Here is an 11,292-nt window from a genome sequence, read left to right as displayed (position 1 = left end):
TTAATTTATAAAATGAAAATATTGACAAGACTGCAGGATAAGAGGGGTTCATTTCCACACAATGTCTACCCCCAGAGCTCCATGTCCAGTCCCTTCCCTTGATACCTTCTCTACTCTATCCCTCTGGGAGCATGGACCCAGGATTATTGTGGGGTGCAGAAGGTGGAAGTTCTGGCTTCTATAATTGCTTCCCCGCTGAACATGGGCATTGACAGGTCGATCTATACTCCCAGCCTGCCTCTTTTTCCTTAGTGGGGCAGTACTCTCAGGAAGCGGGGCTCCAGGACACATTGGTGGGGTTGTCTGCCCAGGGAAGTCAGGTTGACATCATGGTAACATCTGAAACCTGGTGGCTGAAAAAGAGTTAAGATATAAAGCAGAACAAATTATTGACTAATCATGAACGTAAAGGCAAGAATATTGCAGATGAAGATTTGGGGTCTATGTTTTGGAAAAAGCTAGTAGGTCTATTTTAGGTATATTCCAAGGGGCTCATGACTTTACTAGTTTTTGCCTGTGCCTGACACCTAACATGCAGGTAGATCAAAGGTATTGTCTGGGGAGATGGTGTCAGAGTTGGGAATAGGACTAGAAAGCCGGATCAGGGAAGAGTGTAGCTCCCAAATATGAGGAAAGTATATAAATATTGTTGACTGTAAACACCATCAATTTGATCTGCCCATATCCAGCACAGGAGCCTGTGTGACCTGTGCGTCCCAATGGCTGGAGCTCTAGGCTGTGTCACACCTCTCTCTCTCTCTCTCTCTCTCTTACTTTTTTCTTCCTACCTTTCTTTCTCAGTCTTATTTTCCCCTCAGATACAGAAAGCAATTTTCTTGTGGGTTGAAACACCAGCGTCTTTTGTGCATACACTCATGTTTGTACAGGTGGAGGTTCATGTATATGCAGAGAGTCAGGTCATAGAACATTAGTGTTGGGGGCTGGGTTAAGTGCACATAGTGCAAAGTGCAAGGACCGGCTCAAGGATCCCAGTTTGAGCCCCCCCGATCCCCATCTGCAGGAGCATCATCTTGCAAGTGGTGAAGAAGGTCTGTAGGTGTCTATCTTTATCTCCCCCTTTCTGTTTTCTCCTCCTCTCTTGATTTCTCTCTGTCCTATGCAACAATAATAGCACACACACACACAAAAAAGTAAGAAAAAGATGGACTCCAGGAGTAGGAGCAATGGATTAAGTATAAGTAGTTCAGGCACCAAGCCCAGCGACAGCTCTGGAGGCAAGAGTCGGGTGGTAGTGCAGTGGGTTAAGCGCACATGGCGCAAAGCTCAGGGACCAGCATAAGGATCCTGGTTCAAGACCCCGGTTCCCCACCTGCAGGGGAGTCCCTTCACAAGCGGTGAAGCAGGTCTGCAGGTGTCTGTCTTTCTCTCACCCTCTCTTTCTTCCCCTCCTCTCTCCATTTCTCTTTGTCCTATACAACAACAACGACAACAATAATAACTACAACAATAAAGCAAGGGCAACAAAAGAGAATAAATAAATAAATATAAAAAAGAAGAGAATATATGAAAAAAATGACCCAGAAGCATTGAAGTTGCATAATGCATCCAAAATGAGAATTATGTATAGCCACATCAAGTGTAAAGGCAATTTATTTATTTATTTATTATTTGTTTATTTATCTTTATTCCTCCAGAGCTACATGGAGGCTGGGTGCCTGCACTATGAATCCACTGTACCTGTAGCCATTTTTTCTATATATATATTTTTTTGGTAGGACAGAGAGAAATTGAGAGGGAGAGATAAAGATAGACACCTGCAGAACTGCTTCAATGTTTGTGAAGTGACCCCTCTGTAGGTGGGGAGTGGGAGCTTGAACCGGATACTTGAGCAAGTCCTTGCACTTTGTACTATGTGCACTTAACCTGTTGTGCCACTGCCCTACCCCTTTAAAATGGCATTTTAAAGATCTGAAAAGAGTGACCAAATTACAGCAAATTTTGTTCCTTCACAGGACTATGTTATCTATACTTAATCTTTTTTTATTCCAATGTTGTTTTTTTTTTACTTTTTATTAGTGATTCAATAATGGTTAATAAGACTGTAAGATAACGAGGGTATAATTCCATATAATTCCCATTACTGCAGTTTCCTATCCCGTCCCCTCCATTGAAATTTCCTATTCTTTATTGCCTCTGGGTGTATGGACCAAAATTCTGTGTGAGGTGCAGAAGGTGGAAGGTGTGGCTTCTGTAATTGCTTCTCTGCTAGACATGGACATTGGCAGGTCCATCTATACCTCCAGCCTGTTTCTGTCTTTCCCTAGTGGGGAAGGGGTCTGGGGAGGTGAGACTTTGGGACACATTGGTGAGGTTGTCTGCCCATGGAAGTCCGGAACAAATCACAGTGGTACCTGCAATTAGTGCCTAGAAGGTAGTAAGATATAAAACAGGATAAACTGTTTAATAAACAGGAACCCAATGGTAAGAATCGAGCAGATGAAACTAGGAGTCTTCATGTGGGAAGAAGCTAGGAAGTCTATTTTAGGTATGTTGTAAGGGGGCCACGAATTTAGTCATTTTGAAAGGCAACTTTTTGCTGGACAGTTTTTAAACTTCTAAAGAGAAATATAGCGTATATTCCTCCCATCTTAATTGCTCTTAAGTAAAGTGGTAGTAAAATAGAAAAAGTTGGTTAATAACTACTTTCTATAACCAATCATCATAATTGTAGCTTTCTGCATAAAAATTGGAGCTCAGAAAGAAAGGACACATGAAAAATAAGTCAAAAAACCCAATAGAGTGGCCCTAGCCCACAGAAATGACTCAGTTGCACACAGGGTAGTCACATTCAAACACAACACCCACTGATTCTAGCTTAAGAATTTGAGGGAAGTTAATCACTAGGAGACCAATTATTCAGCTTGCTGGGAGTTGATTTCTTTTGTGCCTCTGATCTATATTTGGAGAGACTAAAAGGAGCAGAGAACAGAAGTTGACAGAAAAAGAAACAGATTTTATAACTTTAATTCAGTAAAGACATGACCATTTTCTGGTTGTAGCCGAAGTGTTCCTTCCGGAAGTCCTATGTTCGACCCTCTTTCGTGCACGGTTTGTCCCCGTTCTCACTGTGACCCTCCCGAACACAGCCCTTGAATCCTGAGCAGACCTGATACTCTTTGGTTTCTGCTCCCCCAGAAATAATCGTGGGAATGAGAGGCAAGGATGGGGAGGTTTCCCCCTAATCTTCTGCCTTTGTTTGTTTATTTTCCACCAGGGTTATCACTGGAGCTTGCTGCTTGCGTGACAATCCAGTGCTCCAGGTGGCCATTTTTCTTTTCTTTTTTTCTTTTCTTTTCCTATTTTGATGGAGACAGAAATTGAGAGGGAATGGGGGAAAGATATGTATATGTGTGTGTATCTATATGTGTGTGTGTATGTATATATGTATACACACACACATATACACACACACACATATATATATATATATATATAGAGAGAGAGAGAGAGAGAGAGAGAGAGAGTTGCAGCCTATCTTCATTGCTTCACTTCGCTGAAGCTTGCCCCTGAAGGTGGAGCCCAGACACCTAGGTCCAGGGAATTGAACCCGCGCTGTTGCATATAGTGGAGTGTGTGCTCTCCTGTGTGTATCACTACCTGGTCCTCTTTTGCCCTTTCAATTTGCTGCTTCTTTTTTTTTTTTTTTTAATTTTTAGCATCTTTATTTATTTATAGAGGCAGCCAGAAGTCAAGAGGGAAGGGGGTGGTCGAGATGGGAGAGAGACAGAGAAACATCTGCAGCCCTGCTTCACCACTCGCAAAGTTTTCCCCCTGCAGGTGGGGACTGGGGGCTCGAACCTGGGTCCTTGCACATTGTAACATGTGCACCCCAGCAGTAACCTAAGTGGAAATAAATAAAATAAGTCTTAAACATCAATATGTTAAGAAAATATCAGGGCCCCCCCGGCTCCCCACCTGCAGGGGAGTTACTTCACAAGCGATGAAGCAGGTCTGCAGGTGTCTGTATTTCTCTCCCCCTCTCTGTGTTCCCCTCCTCTCTCCATTTCTCTCTGTCCTATCCAACAAAGATATTAACTACAACAACAATAAAAAACAACAAGGACAACAAAAAAGGAAAATAAATAAATAAATATAAAAAATAATAAAAAAGAAAGAAAATATCAGGGATAAACCTAATATGAATCTTCAGTTAAGAAAATACTGGCTTAGAACAGGCTGGATTCAGATTAAAGAAGTAAGTTTACAACCAAGTCTTAAATAGAAATTTAAGTATAGCTGATAACCCTATGGTGTTCTTGACTAACACCCATCAAAGAAAAGGACTAGTACAACTCTGATAAATAATGGGTACCTCGACAGAACTATTTTCATATTATTTTAGTGCTTTTCCTGAAGTTTAAACATATGACTGAAAATGAAGGGGTAAGTGCCCACCCTCAGATGGCTGGCTAAAGAAGTTATGGTACATACAGGCCAAGGAATACGACTCTGCTATCGGGAAAGATGACATTGTGCCTTTGGGAACAAAGTGGCTGGAGCTGGAGGTGATAATGCTCAGCGAGATAAATGAAAGACAACTGCCAGCTGGTTTCACTCACCTGTGGAATCTAGAGTTCTGATACCCATTAACTTGAAAAAAAAAAAAAAAAAAGAAAGAAAAAGAAAAGAAAAAGCAGTCGTACTGTTTCCAAAACTTGTAAAAGTCTGGTGGTTTTCTCTGGGAGGTGGGAGGGTGGGGACACAGAGCTTTGGTGGTGGGTGTGGTGGGGAATCAGACACTGTGATCTTACAATCATGTAACCTACTATTAATCACAAATTGAAAAATAATAATAATAATTAAAAAGAAAATGATCACAGTGACATCACTAAGGGGCTTTCCAAAAAAGTAGAGCATTTCTAAAGTATTGTGTTAATTTTATGCACATTTAAGTCATTAAATCTGTAGGAGATAAATAATAAATGAATTACCCTGAAACTTCTCATAGTTTCTTAATAATACAAATAAAATCCACTGTCTTGCTCATTAACACATTGGAAAATATACAAAAAGTTGAGGACTGGCATTACAGTGCACAAGGACCCAGGTTTGAGCCCCCAGTCCCCACCTGCAAGGGGAAAGCTTCACGAGTGGTGAATCAGGGCTGCAGATGTCTCTCTGTCTCTCTCCCTCTCTATCACCTCCTTCTCTCTCAATTTCTGGTTGTCTCTATCCAATAAATAAATAAAGATAATAAAAAAATTTTAAAAAGAAAATATACAAAAAGCTACCCTTCAATAGAAAAAAAAAAAGTTTTGTTAAAAGTCCTGACATACCACTAGAGGGCACTATACCAGATTTAAATAAGGAACATGAGGAAGGAGGGCTTTCTGAGACTCCTTGCGTTTGTGAGTATTTAATGGCCACACCAGTATCTCCGTATTATTCAGGAGATTCCTATCAGAAGTGAACTGCTGAAGGCAATCAGAAGGAGCTTCTTCTCCAGTATTAAACTAGACCCTCTCCCTTACCGCACCTGTAACTTTTTCAGATTTTATAATATACATCTGTTATTTTACACTATTCTACCATTCCAAGTGGCCGTATTTTCTTTCTTTCTCTTTTTGACAGAAGGCGAGAGACAGGGAGCAGGAGACAAAGACCGAGAAAAAGGGAGATAACTAATCTACCACTTAGGAATTTTCCCTCTCTGGGTGGATAGCAGGGACTTGAACACAGGTTCTTAACGTGGGAAAGTGTTCTTTCTATCATGTGAGCAGCCATTCAGCCCCACATTCCCCCAGTTTTACTAATTTCTCCTTGCTATGCATAGTTATTTCAGAATAAACCACTGTTGTGTTACCGATGTGCCCCTCCCTCTCTATATTGAAAGCATATGACATACAAAGAAATACACTCTTGTTATAGTCAGCTGTTATGTTCCAAGGAGCACTGCCCCTCCCCCTTTATTTGCAAGAGGACCTAGATGGGGTATGTAGAAAACTGAGAACTGTTACACATGTCTCATATTTTATTTACTGTAGACTATAAACCACTACTTCCCTTAATAAAGAAAAAAAAAAAAAAAGACTATCCTTCCAGAGCAGTACTCATCAGGAAACACTACTGCAGAGGAATGAGCCACTTCTTTCATTGCTCACTGCAGAACAACACACAGAAAGATGGGCAGACTTGGGTGGTGGGCCTCAAGAGAGACTTACTATGCTTGAGCTGTGGCACTTCTGAGCTGTGTGACTGGCGGACCCAGCGAATGTATCAGTGGGTGGAGTGTGTGCCATGCATACCTGAGGCCCCTGGTTCTAGATTCAACTCTCAGAACTGCATGCGACTCAGCTGTGCTCTGTTCTCTTTCTATCTCTCTCTCTTTCTCTTCCTCATAAAAATAAAAGACACATTTTTTAATATGAAAATCTTTTAAAAGAAAAAAAAAGAAAATCTTTTTATTTCCAGCTCAGCTGAAGACTTACATCTGCAGTTCACTTAAGTTCTTTATGCCATTTATCCATTTACAAAGAGATAATACACCTTCTGAATGTGAAATTCAATGACTTCATGAATATTTACAGTACTTTTACAATATTTTTAGCATATTTTGGGTATGTAGAGAGCTATGAAAAAGGTACTGAGCAAAGTTTGTGTACTCAGTACAAAAAGAAGAGTGATAATTCGCTTGCTGGTTACTCTTGTTATCCTTTTTATAAAAAAAAAACATTATTTATTGTTGAATAGAGACAGAGAGAAGTTGACAGGGGATGGGGAACTAGAGAGGGAGAAAGACAGAGATTCTCCTGCAGCCCTGCTTTACCACTCATGAAGCTTCCCCCCTGCAGGTGGGGACCAGGAGCTTGAACCCGGGTCCTTGTGCGCTGTAATGTAAGCACTTAACCAGGTATGCCACCACCTGACCCCTCTGAGAAAAGATAAGTTAAAAAAAAAAAAAACCTGCATGACTAGGAAAAATCAGACTCAGAAACTGGAATTCCATAGCATATAATGTAGCATTTCTCATCCAGTCTTATTCTCCCTGTTAAACATTGGAGGCTTTGTCCAGGATCAGCTGTTGTTCTGTCTGCAAGATCAGGGAGCTGGGTACAAGTTAGCGACAGGGTCCATCATCTCAAAATTCATCACTAGAACACAGAAGATGGGGCAGAGGGCAGGCCTTACACTTGGCTGTGGCTCAGAAGGGGAAGTAATCATTTTTGTACAGTCTCCATGAATTCTGCAGTCCACTAGCTCCCTTCTGTCACAGGGTCTCCCTAGAGGGAATCAGTCCTAGACAAGTTCCCCTCATAAATTTCCTCATTTGTAACCCAGGGATAATAACAGCACCTGTCCTCACAGGGTTGGTTTGAGAGCGAGTGGTTACATACAATATGCATTCACGTGTGACCAGTTTCAATACAGCCAGTACCACCTCCACATGTTTCACTTCAGATTGTTTCCAGAGACACGAGGTGTGGAATGTCAACCCTTCAGCTTCATTATTCAGCCACCAAGTTACAGATGCTACCATGACACCAACCTGACTTCCCTGGGCAGATGACCTCCCCAATGTACCCTGGAACCCCACCTCTCCAGATCCCTGCCCCACTAGGGAAAGACAGAAACAGGCTGGGAGTATGGATCGACCTGCCAACGCCCATGTCCAGCAGGAAAGCAATTACAGAAGCCAGACCTCCCACCTGCTGCACCCCCATAATGACCCTGGGCCCATGCTCCCAGAGGGATAAAGAATTAGAAGGCTTTCAAGGGAGTGGGTGGGAAACAAGAGTTCTGGTGGTATGAATTGTGTGGAATTGAACCCTCTTATCCTATGGTCTTGTTGATTAAAAAAAGAAAAAGAAGTGACCAGCAGGGCGGGTGTAGATAGCATAATGGTTGTGTAGAGTCATGCTCAGTTGAGGCTCCAAGGTCCCAGGTTCAATCCCCCATACCACCATAAACCAGAGCTGAGCAGTGCTCTGACAGAAACAAAACCAAACAGCACATGCTAAAAGCTCCATAAGCATTATGTGAGCATATACTTCTAACATAAGTACCTGTCAAGTGACACGTTCAGAGTGAGTCACTGACTAGAATTTCTGGAATCATAATCTACATCAATTCATAGTTCACTCCCTTGAATATGCTTGTCCAGAGTCTCGGATTTAACTGTCAGCTTTCCTGGCTGAATTTTCTGTTTTGTTTTGTTTTTGTTTTTTGCCTCCAGGGTTATTGCTGGGGCTTGGTGCCTGCACCTCCAATCCACTGCTCCTGGCGGCCATCTTTTTTCCATTGTCGTTGCCCTCGTTGCTGTTGTTGCTGTTGTCGGATAGAACAGAAAGAAATGGAGAGAGGAGGGGAAGACAGAGAGCGGGGAGAGAAAGATAGACACCTGCAGACCTGCTTCACCGCCTGGGAAGCGACTCCCCTGCAGGTGGGGAGCCGAGGGCCTGAACCGGGATCCTTATGCCGGTCCTTGTGCTTTGTGCTATGTGTTCTTAACACAGTGTGCTACTGTCCTTCGCCCCCCCATCTGAATTTTGACCTCTGCCTTTTCCATTTGTTTATATTGATCTCAGGACTTTCAGACCAATTCACATCCCCTGGCATTTACTTCTGCCTGTGAGCAGCTGGTCTGGATGGTTAAGTACCACCTGACTGTCCTATATATATCCTCCTGGGGATGAGAGGTTCCACTTGAGGCCCTGCTGCTATCTGCTTTAGTACACCATATATATATATAGTCTTTGTGGGGCCTTTGCCATTGCAGGCTGACTTTTTCAGATGGAATGAGAGACAAAGAGACAGGAAGAAGACACCACAGCACTGAAGCTTCCTCCAATGTGGTGGAAGCCAGACTTGAACCTGAGTCGTGCACATGGCAAAGCAGTGCACTAACCCAATGAGCTATCTGGCTGCCCATGATTGTTTCTTGAGGCTTGACACAGTTGGAGACAAATGGACAAAACTGCTAATAATAAATCACTTTGAGTAAGCTTGTTTACATATCAACTGCATGTACCTATTCCAATTACCTTGCTAAATAATTTGAGAACTGATGCGATCATGACACTTTATCATCAAAACTTCAATATGAACTTGTACACATACACACACACACACACACACACACACACACACACACAAGCACCCTTTAAGAGGATTAATTTTTTATGTAATCAGAACATTGTTCACACCTATCAACTGATGGATAGTCAGCCTATCAAGTAACTGATGGATACTCCACTGCCCAGCTGTGCTTCGTTATCTACAAGTACATTATCCACTTTCTCTGCTAGAGCCTCAAGTCCCGAGAGGCTGACTTTTTCTTTTCTTTTATTGGGGGAATTAATGGTTTACAGTCAACAATAAAATACAATAGTTGGTGCCTGTGTGACATTCCTCAGTTTTCCACATAACAATCTAATCCCCTCTAGGTTCTTCTCTGCCATCATGTTCCAGGACCTGAACCCTCCGCCCAACCACCCCAGAATATTTTACTTTGGGGCAATACACCAACTCCAGTCCATGTTCTGCTTTGTGTTTTCCCTTCTGTTCTTATTTTTCAACTTCTGTCCATGAGTGAGATCATCCCATATTCATCCTTCTCTTTCTGACTGATCTCACTTCACACGATTCCTTCAAGCTCCATCCAAGATGAGGTGAAGAAAATGAAGTCACCATTTTTAATACCTGAGTAGTATTCCATTGGGCATAAATACCATAACCTTCTCAGCCACTCATCTGTTGTTGAACACCTGGGTTGCTTTCAGGTTTGGCTGTTACAAACTGTGCTGCTATGAACATAGGTTTACACAGCTCTTTTTGGATGAGTATGTTTGGTTCCTTAGGATACATCCCCAGGAGAGGAATTGCAGTATCATAGGATAGATCATCCTGAGAGTTCTCCAGACTGCTCTCCACAGGGGTTGAACCAATTTACATTCCTACTGGTAGTGCAAGAGGGCTCCTTTAAGGCTGACTTCTGCAGGAAGCCACAGCCACATACCCAGCTGGATTTAGCCAGTGAGAAACACTCAGAGACATCAGAGGCCAAAAGGGAAAAGGGTAAAGGAGGGAATAGGAGCTGGGCTCTTTTTCCTCTACTCTCCCCTGAAAGGTTGCTAGTCTGGCACTGGCTGCATCTCCGGTCCAATGCTGGGATGTCGGAAAAGTCATGATGCATTTTTGCATAGGAAGAAATACACATTATGCTTTCTCCGACAGCACAGTATGGTCAGTATCTGAGGCTAGGCTCCTGCAGCTGCCTGCAGGAGTGTCCTTGCAGGTCTGAGGGAGGCTGCAATGGCTTCCCTCTAAATTCTGAGTAGTTCCACATCCACTGCTTCCTGTAGGCATGACCACACCTCTCTCTCTTAAAAAAAAAAGTGCTGATTTTTAATAGAGACAGAGAGAAATTGAGAGGGAAGGAGGAGATAGAGATGGACAGAGGTGAGGGAGACAGCTGCAGCATTGACTCACTGCTCATGAAACACCCCCGTCCCCCACAAGTGAGGGCTGGAGTCTTGAACCCTGGTCTTTGAGCACTGTACTGTGTGCGCTCAACCAGGTACACGCACTTCCCCGGGCACCTAACCGTATCTCTCATAGTCTTTTCATCACTTCTCATGACTAAGTTCTTTTCAGTCCTGTGAGGACCTTACCTGGCATGTGAATAATCCGCATTCCAGGCTAGGGTGACAGCATAGTGGTTCTGCAAAAGACTTTCATGCCTGAGGCTCCAAGGTCTCAGGTTCAATCCCCTGCACTATCATAAACCTAAGTTGAGCAGTGCTCTGGTAAACAGAGATAAATAATAATAATTCTCATTCAAATGCTCACCTTTGACCCCAATTTTTAAAAATCTTTATTTTAGATAGAGACAGCCAGAAATGGAGAGGGAAGGGCATGGCAGAGGCGGAGAGAGACAGAGAGACGCCTGCAGCCCTACTTCACCACTTGTGAAGCATCCCCCTGCAAGTGGGGACCAGGGGGCTTGAACCTCGGTCCTTGCGCACTGTAGCCTGTGCACTCAACCAGGTGCACCACCATCCAGCCCCTACCCAAAATATTTTCAAAGCTGCAATTTTACAACCCAGATCTAATAAAGTCTCCTATAGTATTTGAATTTTATAATTTACAAATTGTAAGATTCCAGGGGTATAACTTCACAACTATACATGGTCACTGTAAGTCACTTCACATTCCACCAAAGTTCTCTGCCTTATTTTTGCCACTGACTTTTTAGGTTTTTTTTTTTTTTCCCAGAGCATTGATCAGCTCTGGCTTCTGGTGGTTGGGGTGGGGGTGGGGGGTGTGGTGATT

General features: G+C 42.8%; 1 long non-coding RNA gene across 1 annotated transcript in view; it reads right to left on the bottom strand.

Moving 5' to 3' along the window:
- Positions 1-261: 261 nt before the first annotated feature.
- The window catches only part of LOC132538677 (uncharacterized), a 32,653-nt gene continuing 21,622 nt past the window's right edge, over positions 262-11,292 (bottom strand). The window contains exon 3 of the long non-coding RNA XR_009550031.1: positions 262-353. This is a non-coding gene — a long non-coding RNA (uncharacterized LOC132538677). The remainder of the gene's footprint in view (positions 354-11,292) is intronic.

This window comes from Erinaceus europaeus, chromosome 5, assembly GCF_950295315.1.
Source record: "Erinaceus europaeus chromosome 5, mEriEur2.1, whole genome shotgun sequence".
NCBI classification, from domain to species: domain Eukaryota; kingdom Metazoa; phylum Chordata; class Mammalia; order Eulipotyphla; family Erinaceidae; genus Erinaceus; species Erinaceus europaeus.
This window is presented reverse-complemented; position numbering and strand designations above follow the sequence as displayed.